Source organism: Prionailurus viverrinus, chromosome D2, assembly GCF_022837055.1.
Source record: "Prionailurus viverrinus isolate Anna chromosome D2, UM_Priviv_1.0, whole genome shotgun sequence".
Classification (NCBI taxonomy): domain Eukaryota; kingdom Metazoa; phylum Chordata; class Mammalia; order Carnivora; family Felidae; genus Prionailurus; species Prionailurus viverrinus.
Genome location: NC_062571.1, coordinates 9,594,637 through 9,616,998, shown reverse-complemented (window position 1 = coordinate 9,616,998; position 22,362 = coordinate 9,594,637). Strand labels below are relative to the sequence as shown.

Below are 22,362 nucleotides of genomic sequence, written 5' to 3'. Positions count from 1 at the left end.
AGTGATACTTGTCTCATGTTCTCCCTTTCTCTCTCCCTCCCTTCCTTCCTTCCTTCCTTCCTTCCTGTCCTCTTTCATTTATTAGGAGCCTTCCAGAACTGTTTGCTCTCTAGACCTGCCATATATCTGCACTCTTAAGATATTCCTTCACTCTACTCTTCCCTGAATTACCCCTTTTCTTCAGAGTTCCTCAATTTTACCATCTGTAGTGGGAGAAGGATAATTACTATTCCTTGCCTCTTCTGGTTATCAGGAAGATTAAACTGAGTATATGTATAAGCCCTTAAGTAGAACTTGCACGTGGTATGCACCCCAAAAAACAGTGTTATTATCACTGCTGTATCTACTGTTTTGTTGTTATTTTTCTATTATTATCTTACCAGTCTCATCACCGTCTCTATGACATGATGTGAGTAGAGTAAGAGATTATTGTAGAATAAGTTAAGAGTCTTGCAGAATGATTATGTAGCCATAATTATTACAATTACTATTAATGGTACTGCAGACTTCTTTCATGGATAAATCAGAGCAGATACCTCATGGAGGAGAGTCCGGCTGAGGGTTGCTGGCTGACCGCTGCTGTCCAGACCTCGCTTGTACTTTGACCCTCAAAAGAAAGGCCCATTTCCTGGGAGGGTTAGAACTGAACCGTAATCCGAATTGAAATTAAACCGTCATGACTTTTAATAGTCTTGTATGTTTTTTGTGAACGTCAGTCAACTACTTCAATATTAATTTGAATGAAACTGTAGAACATAAAAGCATGAATGGCTGTGTTGAAACACAGAACTCACTTGTACAGGTTATTTAGTTAATTAATTAAAGGGAAGGACTCAGGGTGCCTAAGTGGCTGAGTCGGTTAAGCATCTGACTTCAGTTCAGGTCATGATCTCGTGGCTTCGTGGGTTCAAGTCCCCACGTCGGGCTCTGTGCAGACAGCTCAGAGCTTGGAGCCTCGAGCTTGCTTCGGATTCTGTGTCTCCCTCTCTCTCTGCCCCTCCCCAAGTTGCACTCTGTCTCTCTCTCAAAAAATAAATAAACATCAAAAACAATTTTTTTAATAAAGGGAAGGACTCAAAAATAAATGGATTTAGATGTTACTGTGCAGTTAGAGTGGTTTGGGGGTATAGAGAATACACAAGACACATAGACACACACTTTTTTCAACTAAAGAAGTAGGCATCAGCTTGTTTTCTGTTGTTCTTATTTCCATTGCAAATGTTTACTTGGGTGGTTTTAAATCATATGAATGATACCAGAATAATGCAGACCCAAGGTGGGGAGTGTTTGGTGACAAGAAACGAGGGTTCTTGTCTTGTCTCAGGTTCTCCCTGAGAATGTTCTCCCTGAAGTTCAAAAAGAATTTGAACTTTAGACATTCCTAGGACCTCGTCATTTGTGGTAATTTTGTGAGCAATCCCGGAGTTTGCTGTGTCTCTGTAGCTGAAAATCCAAATGTGTTTGAGTGGGTGGTGGGGCACTGGCTCACCTCATCACTGCTATGTTTTGTTTTGTTTTGTTTTGTTTCACTACTATGCTCTTTGTTTCATCTAATCCCTGGTTTCTTTTCTATTCACAATTAATTTTATACTGAACACACATGCTTTGTGACAGCTGAATACTTGTCTTTGACGTCAATCAAAAGAATAATTCTACGATGAATCACACAAGTGGCTTACCTTCTTTTTTTTTTTTTAACCTTTATTTATTTTTGAGACAGAGAGAGACAGAGCATGAACAGGGGAGGGTCAGAGAGAGAGGGAGACACAGAATCCAAAGCAGGCTCCAGGCTCTGAGCTGTCAGCCCAGAGCCCTACGCGGGGCTCAAACTCACGGACCGCGAGATCATGACCTGAGCTGAAGTCGGACGCTTAACCAGGCACCCCTGTGGCTTACCTTTTTTTAAAAGGGGTTCATCCCTTCCTTACTTCGACTTTAACAAACCTAGGTAATTTTTAATACTCACTTAGGTTGCATCTACCTCAGGCAAGTGTTTCCAACAGTTTGATGTTATTTGGAACACACTTTCCAAGTTGCCTGTGCTATGTGACATTCAACAAACATCAGCCTCTACCTTATGTTTGCTCCAAAGCAGGTATTAAATAGCTGGAACAGAACAAAATAGTTCAGATCAGATAACATCCATTTCAGAAAAATGGACTAGCATAGATAGGACACTTAATTTCATATATTTTCCTAAATTCAATTCAGCTGAGATCAAGGAGGATTGATTCAATATATAGAGTAGAAACTGAACATGCATTTTATTTTATGGTCAGTTTCTTGGGAGCTCCGGCCTTTATGGAACATATGGCTAGTAGTGGAAATACTGGTGGTAGGTTGTAGGAAACCAGCTTGACCCTTTGTTTCTTTTTTTTTAATGTTTATTTATTTTTGAGAGAAAGAGACAGAGAGCGAGTGGGGAGGGGCAGAGAGAGAGAGGAAGACACAGAATCTGAAGCAGGCTCCAGGCTCTGTGCTGTCAGCACAGAGCCTGACACAGGGCTCGAACTCACGGACAGAGAGATCATGACCTGAGCCAAAGTCGGACGCTTAACCGACTGAGCCACCCAGGCGCCCCAAGCTTGACCCTGTCATACAGAATGATTCACCGGCAATAATATAAACACTAATATTTACCCAAAAAATGCTGGGTTCTTGCTCTGTGTTAGAACAGTGCTAAGTATTTCCTTTGTAATATTTCATTTGCCCTTAAAACGATACTGCAAGGTAGGTATCCTCTCTGATTAATAGGTGAGCATAATAAACCACACATACGTTAAATAACTTGTCCAGTCCAGGTATGACTGTGGTTATGGTTAAAGGTATTTGCAATCTCTGGACTAAAAAATGAAACTTATTGAAGCGCCTAGGTGGCTTAGGCAGTTAAGTGTCCGACTTTGGTGCAGGTGATGATCTTACAGTTTGTGAGTCTGAGTCCCATGTCAGGCTCTGTGCTGACAGCTCAGAGCCTGAAGCCTGCTTCAGATTCTGTGTCTCACTTTTTCTCTTCCCCTTCCCCACTCACACTCTGTATCTGTCTCTCACAAATAAAAATAAAAACATAAAATTTTTTTTTAAGTTACTCATAATAATGTTACAATAAGAGGTTATTTTATTCATCTAAGTAGGATCATCTACTGCTCTCAATATGATCTCTTTGCAACTTGGACACTAATTTAGTGATCTTATGTAAATAATGCACGGTGGCTATAAAAGATGACAGATAGAATTACTCAGTTTCTGTGTTTGGTGTGGATTTTCCAAACAGTAAACATTTAAGGGGAGAAGAGCAGACTTTTCAAATAGGAACGTGTATCAGTGATTCTGCCACTGTGCTCAGCTTCTTTGATAATTCAAGTTGTTGAGAGTTCTAGAAGGCTCTTCAGGAACAGAATTAAATATTGTGGGGAAACCACAGTTGATCTGAATCTCAAAATCTACCTAAAGGAAATAAAATCATAAAGACCATTCTTCATTTGAACATCGGTCTTCAATGATCATGGGTTGGTTTTTGTTAAATGATAATTTAGTTTTGTGAACTCATTTTTATCTGACTCTGTCATTCATTTTCCCCTAAAGTTTAGATTATATAAAAAATGACAAGATGTTGTCAGTGCAGAAACTAACTATTGGCCTATGTAGTAAAATAAAAGAATTTCCGCTTCCACGAAAGAGAGGTGTTCTCTGTAGAACAGTATTGTTGTTCTCTGAGGTGACCAGTGGAGCCTCATAGGGGCATTTGCTTCACATTCTATGGGATCTGACTGTTTTGAGTGATAAAGCCTCGAGAATAGGAACCAGAATGAAATATATTTATATCTTCTTTCTGGTGAAAATATATCCATCAATACTAATGACTATGAGGTATCAGAAGCAGCTGTGAACTTTGTGTTCTTCTTTTGCTGCCAATTAATATTTTCCTTCTTTTCAGAAAATGATTTCGTGGACTTCTGATTTATAAGTCAAGACAATGGGGGGGGGGAAGTGTAAAGGAAAGAAGTGTGTAAAACTGAGCAAGGAATATGCCCTTACATTTCACACTCATTCCAGGGTTGGAAGGCGAGGAGACTTTCTCGAAGGGTTTGTATGTAACCTGCCTCCTCTCCCATGGATATAGTTTGGGAGCCCAGATTGCTGCTGGCTAGTAAGCTGCTTTAAACTCACTCTTTTTTCATTTCTTTCTTTCTTTTTTTCCTTCCTTCCTTCCTTCATTTCTTCCTCCTTCCTTCCTTCCTTTCTCTTTAATGTTTACTTATTTTGAGAGACAGACAGCAGCAGAGAGAGAGGGAGAGAGAGAATCCCAAACAGCCTCCATGCTGTCAGCACAGAGCCCAACATGGGGCTCAGTCCCATAAACTGTGAGATCATGACCTGAGTCAAAATCAAGAGTTGGACGCTTAACGGACTGAGCCACCCAGGCGCCCCAACTCTTTAGATACGAAGTTGTGTAGTTGGGGAAGACAAGGTGCTGGGTCATGCCATTGTCGATAAGGCTGAAGGAAGGAGAGCCAGTAAGAAGGAAATTGCTGGAATTGCTTTGGCATTCATGGATCAAAAGTATGGAACAAAAGGGTAAACTATTGTGAGGATCCAGGGGTTCGTTTGTACAATGAAAAGAAAGGTCTGCAAAAACAGAATTGTGCAGTATCAGCGGCTACCTAATAACAGACTGACTAGGTGGTTTTACAATCACCCTACCATCTGTTTCTGAATTTGGGGAAAAGACGTACATGTGAACTTTTCATCATTTTTCTAAGATGCGAAGAAAACAATTTAAGCTGGGAGTATGTGTTGCTCACACATGCTGTTTTCAAAAGAAAAAAAAATGTGTGAATGGAGAAAATTTTAAGATGTGAAATTCATAGACTTCATGATAGAATAAAGAATATAGTCTGGTATATTTTAGAACGAGTAGTCTGGGCTCCTGGGTAAACTTTAAGTTTGTTCCATTTAGTTCTTCAAAGCAAAGAAAAAGAGATTCCTCCATACTCCTTTTTTCAGAATATTGCCACAGACACTGACAGAAGGTTAACCTCCTAATGAACAATAAATTATAAGTTAAAATAAATTATAGGCTAATTGGTTATTATCCCAGTCACTCTTCATAAATTCTAGGTTTTAAGCCAGTGTACAGATTAAAAAATTCCATTTTAATTTTTGCTTTTTTTTCATAATTTTACATGTATATGTATATCTCTTTAGAATATAATTTGGGGTCAGAAGTTACTTTGAACTATCTGAAGACATCTGTTTAAAATATTCCTAATTTTATATTTTGAAGTCGACAGGACTTACTAATTTTGAATTCCATAGGTTTCCTTCTTGACTAAAGACAGTTTGGAAAAATAGTGCAAATTTTCAACCCTAGACAAGTGGATGCAATGATGAAAATAAGCAATCGGGTCATGAAATCTGTTAGAACTATTTGAGAGCAGATAACCAATTGTAACACATTTGTTTTTCCTTTTCAAAATAAAAAAAAAATTTAATGTTTATTTATTTTTGAGAGACAGACACACAGAGCAGAAGAGGGGGAGGGGCAGAGAGAGAGGGACACACAGAATCCGAAGCAGGCTCCAGGCTCTGAGCTGTCAGCACAGAAACTGATGCGGGGCTTGAACCCACAAGCTTTGAGATCATGACCTTAGCCAATGTCGGATGCTTAACCGACTGAGCCACCCAGGCACCCCGAAAAGCTTGGAAGGTTTTTAATGACTAAAAATTTCATTCTTTGGGGTGCCTACGTGGCTCAGTCAGTTAAGCGTCCAACTCATGATTTCAGCTCCTGTCATGATTTCACAGTTCGTGAGTTCAAGCCCTGCATTGGGCTCTGTGCTTACGGCACAGAGCCTGCTTGGGATTCTGTCTCTGCCCCTCTCCTGCTCCTGTTCTCTCTGTCTCTCTCTCAAAATAAATAACATTTTGAAAAAAAAAATTATATTCTTCAAAACCTGGTTTCTTTAAATAAAGGAGCTGAAAACTCAAACGCATCTGTCCTCCTGGCCTGGGTGTTTCTTAGAGAAATTATGTTGACATTGGTACTGCAGTAGGACAAGTGTATTGCTTGAGAAGGAGTGTATTGGCCATGATAATCAGTCACTTCATGAGTGGTTTCCTCACTGCTGCCTCATGGGACATTGGTGCACACCATTCTTGGTGACTTTGTTCTTTAATGAGATGGGAAATCATTGGAGGGAAAGAACAAATCCAGTGTGTGCTAAACATGAACATGTCTTTTAAATAGACCTTGAAGGATCTGTAGGATTTCTGCAGCAGAAATGGTATTTATAGAGAGGGGCATGCTGGTATGTGTCGTAGGCACATTTGGGGTGGAGGATGGGTACCTGGCCCAGGTTGTCTGCGGCATAGGATAAAAGCAGGAAGGAAAGAAGTGAAAGACAAGACTCACAGCCACATTCTAGTGTAAGGGTCCTTGAATTGCTCATCTCTATCTGGTATGTGCTCTGACTTGTCGTATTTGTTTTAAGTTTTCTTAATGTTTATTTATTTTTGAGACAGAGAGAGACAGAGCATGAGCAGGGGAGGGGCAGAGAGAGAGGGAGACACAGAATCGGAAGCAGGCTCCAGGCTCTGAGCTGTCAGCACAGAGCCTGACGTGGGGCTCGAACCCACAGACCGTGAGATCGTGACCTGAGCCAAAGTCGGATGCATAACCGACTGAGCCACCCAGGCGCCCCTGACTTGTCATATTTTTGAAGGCAGAGACATCAGTCCCGTCTTTCCCTAATCCATAGTATTGCCTCAATGAATCTGTGAGTTTGACTTGATCCGACTTTAGATATCCAGCTTTCAAAAGGGTTTTTGTAAGTACCTACTTATTAGAGTCAAACAGATTTTAGTACCGTAAGCTCCCACCCAACCTTTCCATATGGATTAACTCTTTTGGAAGAGTTAGGATGAAAGTGTTAGGCTTTCCATATCTTTAACCACGTGGAGATATAACTCATCTTGACATTTGGATTTTAAGTGATAACAACATGTACAATTGGATTTAAGATCTGATGTTAGGAAATCACAAAGGAAGGATTTTATAAGACTTGTAAGTTTTATCTGCCTGTTGTTTTGAAGGATGATAGCTAAAAAGAAGGATCAGATCATGTGTGTTTAAAGCTTTTGGACTTGAGGCGTCTGTGGTCCATATTGTTTATATGTTACGGAATTTAATAAAATTAGATGTAACAGTGTTCACATGTAACCATCAGGATGCAAATGGGGAACAATTTATTGTCTAAAAAGATCAAATGTAAGATAACTTCAGTCTTTCATTTCAAATTCTATCATTCTTCGTGATCTTATTGCACAACACTTGATTCGGAAAACTTTTATTTGTTTGTTTAAAGATTTATTTATTTATTCTTGAAAGAGAAAGCATGGGTGGAGGAGGGGCAGAGACAGAGGGAGAGAGAGAGAAACCCAATCAGGCTCTGCATTGTCAGCACAGAGCCTGATGCGGGGCTTGAACACACAAACCATGAAATTATGACCCGAGCTGAGGTCGGACACTTAACCGACTGAGCCACCGAAGTGCCCCTGATTCAGAGAATGAAAGCACAGACTGCAATTCTCAAAGCTCTTGTGAAGCTTTAAGGAAATTGAGGCATTCTGAATCTACCTGAGAGATTTTGAGTCAGTAGGTTTTTAAAAGTTTCACAGGGGATCCTGATTTATAGCAGAGTTGAAAGCCACCGAGCTGGATATTTATTAAGTTTTTGTAAATTTAATAATGTTGATACACTTTAATTAAGGAACATTTCAATTTTAGTCTAAAAATGAGTTTCATAATAAGAAATCTTAGTGAGGTTTTTCCTCACTCTGAGTAAGGTTATTGAAAATACTCTGTATCTTTTAAGACTGATAACTAGTATTGATTTCAGTATGAATCCTCTAGGACAATTATGCTGGCTTCCCCAGTTTTTCTGTTTAGTATGTTTTCTGTGAATGGTTGAAGTTTAGATGTATTTATTAACTTTATTTTTGAAGAAAGAAAGAACATAAAACTTTGATAAGCCTACTGTGATATTAGGACATTGGAACATGATGCAGATAGTTTTTTCTTCTCATATTTGACCCATAGGTCTGGTGCTCTGTCATTTGATAACTTTATCTAATTTCCTACAAGTTAGTCTACTTTTTAAAAAGAATTCATGTGTTAAATTTTTTAATGTTTATTTATTTTTGAGAGAGAGAGACAGAGTGTGAGCAGGGGAGGGGCAGAGAGAGAGGGAGACACAGAATCCGAAGCAGGCTCCAGGCTCTGAGCTGTCAGCACAGAGCCTGACACAGGGCTCAAACCCACAAACCATGAGATCATGACCTGAGCTGAAGTCGGACGCTCAACAGACTGAGCCACCCAGGCACCCTTAGAATGGTTGTTAGAAAGAATTCTTCCTGGAGCACCTGGGCTGGCTCAGTTGGTAGAGGATGTGACTGTTGAGCCCCATGTTGGGTATGGAGCCTACTCAATTAAAAAAAAAAAAAGAATTCTTGGAAACATTGTGTGATTAGTCACAATTAGTAGCCTCATTTGTCCATTTTATTTTCTGACTTCCTTGTATGAAATACCACAATGTTATTAGTCTTTTATTTGGAGGGTACTGACCTTTTATTACAGTAAAATGACGGAGGGAGGTATCAATTTGCATTTGATTGTATAAGCTTAGCTTTTGGCTAATAAATATTTATCATTTAATTACGTTTTAAATCTTAAACTCCCTTTTCAGATTCCCTGTAAATAATGTTAACTTAAAAATTTGCATTTGTATATTGCTTTTATATATGTTTACGTGTGTGACTTGGTATTATAAAAAGAATTTCTTTGCTCTCCAGATATATTAACCAGTCATTCTTGATCTGACCTCCAAAACATAGGTCAGGAAATATTAAGTGCTCTTATGCTTTTATTGAGAAATTCCAATCATCCGTGTGAAACTCACCCTGTGGAATGCTTCACCTCTAATGTGCTCTTTATCTCTCCATTTGTCTATATTAGGCTAGTTTTACAGTCTCTGGTCTTCATTGCCAAACCACACCATACGGATGCCAGATAGTTTTTTTTTTATTGGACTAACAAATGTGCTTAAATTTCTTTTTATCTTGTGAAGAATGAAAGTTATAATTCATATTACACCATGGAGCGCACATAATGCAGTAATTGTAAGGCACGTAGATGTGTTCTGCTCTGTACGTGACTTGTCTCCATTGTTAAGTTATAACACAGATAACATCCCAGGAGAATGAAGGCTGTGCGATCCTTTAGCCAAGAGATCATAAATGAGGCCAGAAGCCACTTATCTATAATGGCCCGAAAAGGGGAGTTTATCTTACTCTCATATTTCATAAAACGTTTTTATTTAATGCCTGTGACGATTTCAATGATGCTACCGTAAGAAAGTGTTGGGATCACAGGATTTGGACATAGACTGTGTTTTTCCCATTGCTGACTTCTGTTGAAGTTTGAAGCTTGACTGTGTTCAATAACTTCGTGTTCTAGGCCGTGCAAATCCTGAGAAAGTGACCTGGCCCGGTGCATGTAAGTAGGAAGGTTCTGGGAAGTCAGTAAATCATCGTTTGCTTTCTTTCTCTGTGGCCGTTACTGCTGTTTTTTAGTTTACTTTGTTTCTTTAGAACAAACGTTGGAAGAGTGCGTAATGAAGTTGTATTATGGCAAGCTTCACATTTTTATTTTTAAAAGACCATCTTTGAAAAATTAAAAATAAATAAAAGACTGCCTTAACAATTGAGAAGACAAAGGTTTTGTAATGACAATAAGTTGTCTATGAAATACCTTGCCAAGAATAAAACCCATTTAATGCAGGAAAGCAAGGGATCATGTAGGACAGGTCATTATGGGACAGCTTTGCATCTAAGGAAATGTAAGTATGATAGGAGAGGATAGGCCTCAAGATCAGAAGGGTTGGGGTGCCTGGCTGGCTCAGTCAGTAGAGCATGCAACTCTTGATCTCAGAGTCATGAGTTCAAGCCCCACGTTGGGTGTTGAGCTTACTTTTAACATTAAAAAGAAGGCGTGGGTGCCAGTTCTGTTTGATCTCCACTGAGTTGCGTAAGTTTCATTTGATCCTTGGTTTTCTTATCTGTGACACAGAGATAGCACTATCGCTCTCAAAGGGCTGTAGGAGGACAAAGCGAAGTAAAGCATGCTAGTCACCTGCAGGGCACCTGTACCTAGGGAATTCTTGGGAAATGGATTGAAATTCCAATTTATTTCTTCCTCAGTGTTTCTTGATCTTTTTAGGACACGTGTCAAAAAAAAAAAAAAACAGGTACGGCAGGTGTGTACTGTTAATCCTCATATTTTTGCATTTAAAAGAAAATCATATGCAATCAAGAAGTTAAAACTCTCATGATTATGATAACTTGTTTATGGAACACTTTGACTGGAATAGCAGCTCTTTACCACATACGCTCAAAGACCACCTGGATTCCACTCATCTGAAGGGATCCATTAACCACTTAGCCTGTGGCTAGGGTAGCACCCTGGTGGAGGAGGGTAGAGTCAGAATGAGGAAGAAATACAGTATCAGATCCCAGCTTTTGAGCCATATTTGGGGAAGCCAGGACATTCAGTAAAACTATTTAACAATTATTCAATGTATACTTGAGTGGGCTTTTATTGTAAACCAGTGTTACTAAAAGGTAGAGTCCAAAAAGATTATAAAGTAGGATTAAATTGGTAAATTTATAAAAAGCCTCAATCAGAGTGACTGGCACAGGGCAGAAACCCAGTAAGTAGTAGGTTTACATTTTTTTTTATTGTTTATTATTTTTGAGAGAGAGACAGAGAGACAGAGAGCAAGCAGGGAAGGGGCAGAGAGAGAGAGGGAGACATAGAATTGGAAGCAGGCTCCAGGCTCTGAGCACTCAGGACAGAGCCCGACTTGGGGCTCGAACTCATAGACCGTGAGATCATGACCTGAGCTGTAGTCGGCCACCCAACCGACTGAGCCACCCAGGCACCCCTATAAGTAGTAGGTTTAAAAATTACATATATTATTGTGATTTTTTCCCCTAAGAAATAGAAAAACATTCAAGAAGAAAGCTTTGTAACTTCAGACCCAATGCCTCTTTCTTTGTGAAACCATATTGAATATCCGGAGACTGTCGACCTATTTCTCCACCATGTATCCACAGATTTCAACCACACCTATATTAGTGCACTTACACATAGTCTGACAATTGGTGGGGGATCCTGCTGGGGAGAATAGGCATTCCTCAGGGGAGCTGATAAGATCTCGTGTAACCGCATAGTCCGTGTCCTTGTAACACAGGACCCAGAACATGAGAATTCATTAATGAATATTTGTTGAATTAAATAACAGGTTTGAGCTGGGCATGAAGGAAATACTCGATTTTTGTTCATGGCGGGATTTTGTTCATGGTGGTGGGGATGGGTGAAGTCTCTTCAGGAAGGGGAACAATCTTGGGGCGCCTGGGTGCCTCAGTTGGTTAAACATACGACTTTGTTCAGGTCACAATCTCGCGGTTCAAGCCCCAAGTCACGCTCTGTGCTGACAGCTTGGGGGAGCCTGGAGCCTGCTTTGGATTCTGTGTCTCCTCTCTCTACCCCTTTCCCGCTCATGCTCGGAAAATAAATAAACATTAAATAAATAAATAAAATAAACATCAAAATAAACATCAAAAAAATAAAAAAGAAAAGAATGGGAACAATCTTTAAAGATGCGGATATTGAAATGAGCATGCCATTTCATTCATTCATTCAACAAACATCTATTAAGCAGCTTTTTGGTGCCAAGCCTCTGAGTAAAAGCAGATACAGCTTCTCCCTGTGGAACATACAGACTAGTGGGAGAGATGGGCATTAATCAAACGGTCATGACAGTAAGTAGACATTTGTAGCTGGGATGAATTCTGCAAAGGAAAGGTACATGGAGCTCTAAGCGTCTGACCTAGTCGCAGAGAACAGAGTGTTAGGTGCAATGTGGTGACAGGAGGAAGGGAGAGGACTCCTACGAAGAGGAGTGTTGCATACACAACATGATGGTCTGAAAGAAGGCTGTGGGCCGGTACAAGGGGGTCGGTGGTGGGGGGAAGGTGTTGGCCTGAAGAAGGCAGTGGGGACCAGATCAGATAGACCTTGTGAGCCACATTAAGGGGCTTTGACTTTGTTGTAAGAACAGCCCAAACCGCTGAGAAGTCTTAAATCTTGCGTGAGCAGTGAAGGAATGGGAGAAATCATCAGGCTTTCACTTTGGCATTTCGAAGAGCTGACTCTGCCTGTGGCCTGGGTGGTACTGTGGGGAAGGGCCAGAGTGGATTCTGGTTGAGGGCCTGGAGGGCTGTTGCACTCCCTTGGAGGCTTGGCCACAAGTGCTTCTGATGGAGACCGCACTTAGGGTAGATGTACCTTGGGATAAGGAGGGATTAGTAACGTCACTACAAGTGATTTAGGAGTAACAGGAATTAAGGTTGAATAGGTAATACTGAGACAGGTGCTGCAAGCTGAAACCTTAGGTCCAATGGGTCAAACCCAAACCAAATGACCTGTCACATCTCTGCCTTTACCTTTCCTTCATTCTCTCAATCTTTTATTAGGTGAGTCGTTTACATATTCATCCATTCACTCAATAAATACTTATTGTGTGCCTACTGTGTGTGCCACAAACAAAACCATGTACCCTTGCTAACCTCAGTCTCCCTTTGCTCTGTCTCTCAGTTTATTGTAATTTTTCTTACCCAAGTGCAACTCAAGCCTGTTCTCCTGAGACCACTTTGTGGGTCTTCCCAGTTAGAAATAGCAGCTTTTACTCATCTTTCCACCGGGTAGAAACATCGCAGCTCTCAAGCAGTAAGGCATTTTGCTTGATCAGTAGTGTGGACAGAGTGCTGCTTTTTCAGATTTGGTTCCTCCCACTGGAACAAAGACCCACAAAATACAGGCACGTGGTAAATGCTTATTCGATCAAGTTAAAATAAACTGAAGAAAACAAAGGAGGGGAGTTTTCCATGAAACGAAATTAAATTTTGTTTAATTTGAACGATGATCATTTAAATCTGGTCAAATGATGATCAGATTCTGATGATATCCCTAACTGTATGTGATATTTTTATCATTTCCCTGGCAAGTGACTGTTAATCCACGTGATTTTTCACGTAGAATCTTCAAACACTCCATTCCATGCAATTGTGTTCTTTCGGAAATCTCTGACGAGTTGGGGAATCTAACCTTCCCTATGTCAGACGTGCCTCTCAGTGTATGCTGGACCAGCTCACTCCAGCTCAGGAGAGCCCTGTCTGCTGGCTCCTGTTTACTGATGTTGCCTTGGTAGCTTGAAATTGGCAGTGATGGCCGTATTTTCAGCACGGAAACTGCAAGTGCTACAGATCAGAGCTTTGGCCTTTTCCCTCAGAAAGCTGATTGTGAATTACTTTCTAGCACACCACTGCTTTGCATCCAAAACGCACACACACACAAAAAACAAAGAAAAAAATTATGATTCATGGATTACATTAATTCTGAAACACATGTGTGCTGTGTGTGCGTGTGTGTGTGTGCACGCACGGGCACATACAGATTGAAATGGTTCGGGACTATTTCTAAGGCCTATGGGAAAAGTGAAATTTTGTTATTCTCATCTTCAGTTTGCACCTCACTCATTCACTCACTCAAGCAATGCATTTATTTACTGGAGACTGTAGCAAACGAGGGTCTTGTTCCTCAAATTGATCCCAACCTAGTTGGTGAGAGACGACAGGGATTCCTGTACAATATATTGAGGATGGAATCTGAACTGAAGTAGAAGCCATGCAGTTGAAGAGAAGTAAGAGACTTAAGAACTACGTAGGAGATACAACCAAAAATACTTGATAAAAGGCCAGAGAGAATGAGATGATTGCCAGTTTTCCAGATTATGCAGGTAGGTGGATGGTTGTCTGTCCCCAAAATGAGAATTACAGGGAGAGCAATGGCTTGAAGGGAGATGTGGGTAGGGCAGGCAGAGGTCCTTGAAGGAGATGGATTTAATTTAGGGTGTGTTAATCTGAAGTTATTTTAGAATACCTGGAAGGTGCTTTGCACTATATACTTGGAAATTGGAAAGAGATGGGTGATAGTGATTTAAAGTCATTGCCCTGTGGTGGCAGTCAAAGCTGAATGAGAATAAGATGGGTATTAGTCAAGATCCCAACAGGAAACAGAGGTCATGTGCAAATGGGGTAATTAAAGGGAATTCAATGATAAGATGGTTCATGGAGGTTATGGGAAGGCTTAAGGAAGCCAACTGGATTGATAAAACACACTGGGACCAGCAACGGAATAGAGCCATTGTCCACATTAGGTCTGGAGAGCCAGAGGGAAGGAGCACTTACCAGAACATGGACAAGTAGAAACGAAATCTGCAGATATGGCTGTAGGAGGGAAGTGCCTAATAGTATTTATAGCCTTCAGTAGAGGAATTTGTCCCTTGCCAGACTTGGCCCAGCAGGACAACAGGCTGGGGAATGCATATTATGACCTCTCTCCCTTTCCACTCTCTGACTTCTGGTCTTCCATTGGCCAAATCCACAGTGAAACCAAAGGGCAAGGAAACGCTTTGAGGCTCTTTAGAGGTCATCTTCCTTGGGCACAGAGCAGGATAGGGAAAGGTATAATGAGATTGTGAACTTGGAATGGTGAGTGGAAGACAACAGGTGAGGTCATCTGAAGAGGCCGGGGCAAGACAGAGCCTGGAGAAGCACCAACATGAAAAGACAGGTAAGAAGGAGGAGCCTGAGTAAGGGCATCAAGGGCTAGATGGAAACCGAAGGGGACGGGTGGGGTGGTTTTGCTGGAAGGAAGGAGAACGTTGCAAGAAGGAGGAAACCATCAACACTGTCATATACAGGAGAAAAATCTAACAACAAAACTCCAGAGAGTGTCCACCAAATTAGTCATTGAGGGTCCTTGGTGACTCTTGTGACTTCACATTGATGTGCACAAACGAGGTTATGAAATTGGTGGCGGCCACAGGAACGTATTTGTAAAATTCGGCACCGTGGTTCTTGCATCAAACATGAAGAGGATGGAGAGTCCCTTAAGAGTGGGACTGTGCCTGTGCCACCTGTGCCCCTGTCTCTGCAAGCATACGCTCTGAAAGATGTGTGAGGGAAGATGGGTAATGATTAACTTTGGTGCACCAGGATGCTGTGCAAGAAGGGAAGGCAGTGGTAAGTGCCAGCAGCAAGAGAGGAGGGGCCTGCCGCTTTCCGAAACCCCCTGGAGTCTGACACGCGTCCTGGAGTGGCAGACACAGTGTTTTCCATTTCAGAAATGGCAGTAGACTATTTCGCACAAGTGATTAGTAGTTCTTGTCTTTGGCACAGTCTGAAGTGGTATTTCAGAATACAAAATATGACCTGGTTGTGAATTGACAGGGAGTCAGAAATCGTTACATAGAACACGTTAAAGAAGAAAGGCAAAAGTCCTTGTATTTAGTATGAAATGTCAGGAGACTGGCCCTTGGAGGTGTGAGTGAAATGCATATAGGGAACAGCACAGTACAGAGCGAACGTTCCATAAATGTGTGTTGAATGGAGCAAAGGAAAACTTGGAGAGATGCTACCAGATTTAGTCATAAGAATACTTGGTAGAGGAAAAGTTCTCATTTTGTATTGTTCGACATCTCACCAAAGGATTAGCCAAAGTAACATCTTCACTATTTGTTTTAAGTTTATTTTTCCTGTTACAAAATATAAATCTGTTAACAGCACAACTACAACAGCAGTTTTTAACATGCCAACATAACCATATTTATCACTTTGAGAAATTTCTTTCTAGATCGTTGTGTTATGTCCTTTTTCTACTTACTGTATACACAGTTACGGATTAACGGCTTCCTGGGTCAGCTTTATATAATGGGGATTCTCCACCTCACTTCTAGTCGTCATTTTTAGTGGCAGAAAAATAGCCTATTTGAAAGATACAAGATGGTACTCTTAATTGTTGTCCTGTTACTGGTTTTTTTTTTCTTCACGTTTTTCACTCTTACAAATATATATTATAATGAGGTTTTTGAACCCAGAATTTTACCCACTGAGTTTTGGGTTGTTAGGAATTTTTTTTTTTTTGGGATTTTCTGAAATCAAATTACTAGGTCCAAGAGCAGAAACATTGTTATGGATCTTGATGCAATTTAAGGCACGTTGATATTACTGTTTCTTAAGTTTGCCTTTGAATGAATACATTTTCAGTATCTTTAATATCTAACAACTCCCTAAACTAAGTAAAACCTAGTGCTTTGTGTGTGTAGGCCTGCAGAATGCTTAACGGTGGTAGCTCTGTGTAAGAGGGAAGTTGACAAAAGGACTTAAAACCCTTCATCCCTGAACGCAAGGACAGATACTTATTAAACTGGATTAAATCTAGTGAGTAAATTTTAATACATGATTCTTTTTTTTAATGTTTATTTTTGAGAGAGAGAATGAGAGAGAGAGAGAGAGAGAGAGAGAGAGAGAGAGAGAATGAGCATGGAAGAGTCATGGAGAGGGAGACACAGAATCTGAAGCAAGCTTCAGGCTATGAGCTGTCAGCATAGAGCCCAATGCGGGGCTTGAACTCAGGAGCTGTGAGATCATGACCTGAGCCGAAGTCGGATGCTTAATCAACTGAGCCAGCCGGGTGCCCCAGGTTTTAATCCGTGACTCTTAAGTCATCATCTGTGATTTATTTCAGTCCAATTACCATCTGCTGCAGTGCTTCAAACTAGATCAAAAGGCTAGCTGTGACCTACTCATACCCAGTGAAACATATGCTATAAAACTAGGATGTGATTGTTATATACCAATGCTTACTTAATGTGTTTAACTCTTGCCCCGTGATTTTACACTGCAGAACTCAAGTGGATGGCACATATTTTCTGTGCTTTGCTCTTTTACGCTTCTGACAATGTGTTGATTTTTTCATATCTGGTGTTTTTATCTGGTTAGTCTGATTGCATTTTTCTTCTCTTTGCATTTAATTATTTTTCCCCTTCTGTCACTATTTTCTGTTCATCTTCATTATCATGAGTTTTTCTCCTGTAACATCTCAATGGTAATTCCTTTATGTTTTCCCGAACTACCTACACATGGGTTCTGCCTTCTTCATACTTCTTAACTTATTAAACCTTTCATGGCAATTAAATAAAATATGTGCTCAAATGGTATAAAACCACTTGATCAAGTAAATAAACACCCAGACAGTCCTGTAAATATTTCGCGCTCTATAAAAATAAGTAAAACCCATAACTTAACACATCTTTTAACTTTTCACTTTTGATTCTAAATTAAGTAAATAAATGCCTAAAATACATATAAGTTTCACAGACTCTCACAAACTACCCCTAAATGCATCTGTTTAAGATGAGTTCAACGTTTATAAATCAGCAGGTATGATTTTCATGTGACTGCTGGATATTTTTCCACTCATTGGCCAAAATAATCAGAAGAAAACCATGTTTAGCTGAATTTTTGGAAAATACTACTATCGATAACTGGCTAAGCATGAAACATGGTAGACTCAATGTTTTAAAATTAAGACTTTTTTTTAGAGCAGTTGCAGGTTAACAGCAAAAGTGGGGAGAAAGATACAGAGATTTCCCATATATCCCCTTGCCCCCAAATATGCATAATCTCCCCCACGATCAACATGTACCCACCAGAGGGGGGTACATTTGTTACAGCTGATGTGACATTGACACATCACTAGCACCCAGTCCATAGTTTATATTATGGTTCACTCTTGGTGTTTACTGTGTATTGTATGTATTTGGACAAATAAAGATTACATGTATCCATCGTTATAGTATCATACCCTATGTGCTCTATCCATTCACCCCTTGTCATGCCCCCAACTCCTGGAAACCACTGGTCTTTTTGCTCTCTCCATGTTTTTGCCTTTTCTAGAATGTCCTAGAGATGGAATCGTATAGTACTTATCCACTCAGGTTGACTTCTTTCACTTAATAATATGCATTTAAGTTTCTCCCGTGTCGTTTCGTGCTCTAATAGCTCATTTATTTTTACCGTTGAATAATATTCCATGTCTGGATGGACCACAGCTCACTGATTCATTCAGCTACTGAAGGACAACTTGGTTGCTTCCAGATTTTGACAATTATGACCAAAGCTGTTATAAACATCCATGTCTTCGTGAGGAAATAAATTTTTAGCTCTTTTGGGAAAATTCCATGGAGGTGGATAAGAGAGAAGAGTATCCTTCATTTTGTAAGAAACCACCAAGCTGTCTTTCCAAGCGGCTGCACCATATTGTGTTCGCACCGGCCGTGAACAAGACTCCCTATTGCTCCACACCTTTGTCAGCATTTGGCATTGTCATTGTACTGGGTTTTGCCCATTATAATCAGTATGTGATGGTAGATATCTCATTATTGTTTGAATTTACATTTCCCTGATGACATGATGTAGAGAGCAGATTCAAGTAAAAAAATAATAATTTTTAGGGGCATCTGGGTGGTTCTGTTGGTTAAGTGTCAGACTCTTGATCTCAGCTCAGGTCTTGATCTCGGGGTCATGAGTTCAAGCCCTGTGTTGGGCTCTGTGCTGGGCATGGAGTCTACTTAAAAAAAGACAAAAAATACAGGACACAATTTTCATACCTAAAATCATACTGTCTTTTAATCCCCCATATATAAGCATACACACAGGTAAACATGCACACACACACACACACACACACACACACACACACACACATTTCCCCAAAACATATATCAAATGGCTGATAGGAGTTTAACTTTTTGCTGTTTTGGTTTTCTTTTAACATTTATTTTTTTTTTTGCTTGACACGTTGCCTGGTATATTGATTTCTCTATAAGTAGATTTTTTGTAATATAAGAGTTTTCAGAGCCTGAGAGAAAGATAACAGCTAAGAATATCTTTGTTACTTCTAATATTAAGTGAATAATAGAAAAGTATTTTCAACATGTTGAAAATCATAACATCTGTTAACTTTAGTTGACCTTAGAGCTTCTTGTTTCTTTGTTTTATTGATTGATTGATTGATTGATTGATTGTAATCTCCATTTATTTATTTGTAATCTCTACACCCAACATGGGACTTGTTGAACCCATGACCCCAAGATCAAGAGTCATATGTTCTACTGATTGAGCCAGCCAGCTGCCCCCCGAAACTGCTTTTAAACCAATCCCTCTGAACCACACATTGTACTACTGTGCCAGACTTTCACTATGAATGATAGAATGTGACCTTCATAATCCTTCCATATTGAAAAATCTAATGAAATTAACTCATTTATTCACTGGCGCATGACATATTGATAGGTACCTACTATGCCTATAAAATGCTCTGGGATACAGAAGGAGAAAGATTAATTTACATAATAAATCTATGCAACCTAGTTAATTTTCCCTCTGAAATAAATTTATAAGGAACATAAGGATCACACAACAGTTTTTTGTTCTATCAACCCTCCACAGATTATCAAATCTGCTTCACTGATTTTCATTTTCAGGAAAAGGATTTTTAAGGGCTATAAAATAGCAATTAAAATGCCTGAGGATATAACCGGGCATGCCAAATAATGAAATTAACAAGGTTCAGTGGATCTGCATGACACAATAGTCTCTTTACCAACAGGGAAATAAATATTATCCCTCAAAGTTACTACATGTGGACTTAGGTTGGAGCAAAATAAACCCAGACAGAGTTCAAGGTCAGGCCCTGGCTTTTGAAGAGAAGACTGACTGTCAGTGTAAATTGCCTGAAGTTCCCTGCCTTTGCCACGCTCTGTAATTTACAGTCAAGGATAGTGTTGGTTACCACTTGAGCGATTCATTTCTTTTATTTAGTGCTTAGTAAGTACTGTGAGAGATGCAGAGAGGTAGAGAACAGTGTTTGGCATCCTTTGAAGAAACTTTGCCAACAAGAGACCCCCCCCCCCCTCCATTTTAGGGATTTTTGAGGTGGGACTCTAGTCCTGAACGACTTCCATTTTGATTTTACTGGGTCTATAGACTTTCCCCCAAGAGTCAGGAAGTCGCTGCTTTGGGTCAGTCTGCTAGAGTGCTAAAAACTGTACTGTGAGCAGTTATAAAAATCCAGCAAGCCCCTGCTGTAGGGGAGAGCACACATTTCTCTGTAACCCTCGACACTCCTTCTCTGTAACCATCTCCCTCATCCTTGAAGAATGTGGCTATCAAAGTAGTTGTGCATGGGGAATATGCCACCCCAAGATGGCTTATAGAGGTTGACTGTCAAGGGGGGGAGGGGAGACAGATAAACGACATGTTCCAATTCAAAATCCCATCTGGAAGTGTCTGTTTGGCGATTACCTACTCAGTTTTCATAAGCAGTTTTGTTACCTCCTGGGAAATTCCTGGGAGCATCTTTTATTGGGTGGTAACGTCTCAGGGGCATTCCATTAGCTGGTCTGTGCACATATAATTTGACATGACATTCAGACTCTGTATTTATATCGAAATATATTAATCCTCCTCCTTAGTCACCTGGGTTTCACTTTTGTTTAATCTTACCTAATGAGCTTGCTGCTGTGTGGCTGCTGTTTGCTATATGAAGAGTGAGTGGGGAAGATGCTCTGTGGGTAGCTTGTGAGGACAGCTGTCTTTGCACAAGTGGACTAATTGGGGATTACTTATGCTGACCCCACGCTACGTCACCTGTAAGTGCTGTGCTGGGATGTCTGTGCTGTTTCCTTTGAAAAGTTGATTTTGATGTTCATCCTGTGAAAACTGCAATGTGATAAACGACAAGATATGTTTGAAAATAGAATGTATGAAAACCAAGCATGGTATTATTTAATAATCTAGAGAGAAGATTCAGTCTTCTCTGGTACTTCAGAACTGAAGAGAAACCGTCAAATTCAGTCAAATGCATTTTTCTACCCAAAGATAGTAAGTCTGTTAATATTCGATTATCACTTTCTCAGCCAAGTTTATAGGCTCTTTTATTTTCCAATACCGGGGCTTCTTAGGATAGGATTCTTGGTCTTTCTATTAATTCAACAATTATTTATCCGTCTCTGTCCCCTCCTTCATCTCCTCTACCCACCACACTCTGGCCTAAACAAATGTAATTCATCCTCACTTAGACGTTAGCCCTTCAGTCTTTACACATTTCCTCCTCCCCACCCTCAAAACTGGCTTTTGAAGATCACAATCTGATCAAATTGCTTCTTTGTTTGAAATTCTTCAGTGGTTTCCATGAGTTACACTTGAGCCTTGACGCCGGATAACTTTACTTCTCTTACCTCTACACAAGCCTCTCCTTAGTTGGGCAGGCGGTGCCCTGTGATCTCGTAATTCATTCCTTTATGTGCCCTATTTCTTCTACCTGGAAGGCCCTTTCCTGCCTTGTTTGTGTAGCTAATCCCTGCTTCTGTCTCCTAACTTAAGATAAACATCATCTTCACTTGGATATTTCATAGGACTACTCCATCTACATAGAAATAGAATGCCCTTCTGCATTCCAAGAACATTTTGCGCAGTGCCTGCTATAATTTACCATGTAACACATGGTTTATATGATCTTCTTGTCTGTTTCCTCAGCTGTAGAGTGACTTCCTTGAGAGCAGGAACTGTGTCTGATTTACTGCTCTTGTCCCAGCATATCCAGTTCAATGCAACAGATACTTACTGAACACCTACTATATGCTAGGCGCTAAGTGCTTGTAACACATCAGTGAACAAAACAGACATCGCTGCACATACGAATTTCGATTCTAGCATATAATATTTGCTTGGTATTGAAAGAGAAGGAAAGAGAACAGAGAAAGAAGGAAGGGGGAGGATGGAAGGATACACAGATTAAATTATGGGATTGGAGTCGCTTTGAAAGGAAACAATAATGGGTATTTTGGTTGGGAATTTGAGATTGCCGTCTGTCAGTCTGTGGTGTTTCTTAGTGTTTGTTTGTTTGCTTTGTTTTGTTTTGTTTTCTTTCATGCTCTTTGTTGCTTTAGGACTTCATTATAGGACTCTACTGCCTGTGGAAGACAGTATTGTTCCCATTTCTTTCCTGTTAATAAATGTCAAATGTTTCATAAAACTGGGAGTAGCAAAAATTATATGAACAGTTGCCCAATTAATTTTTTTAGAAATAAAAATACTAGTTAATAATGCTCAGTGCTTTTAAGGGTGCAATAAAAGTTTTTCTCACTGTTATTGGTGTGATCACCACTTGGTATTATCCCAAAGAAATAGTGAGTAAGTGAATGAATGTATCTGCAACTTTCCTACCAATTAATACCTAAGGTAGGCTAGGCATTTAGAAGTTTCTTATTTATTTTTAGTAAGTGTCCATACTGTAAAAAATGTGTTCAGTGCTTTCCATGTTTGACAGATAATGTT

At 40.0% G+C, this 22,362-nt stretch overlaps 1 protein-coding gene across 1 annotated transcript in view; it reads left to right on the top strand.

Annotated features, from left to right (window-relative positions):
- CHRM3 (cholinergic receptor muscarinic 3) overlaps window positions 1-22,362 on the top strand; it is a 523,975-nt gene that overhangs the window by 19,767 nt on the left and 481,846 nt on the right. The gene's annotated exons all lie outside the window — the stretch shown is intronic.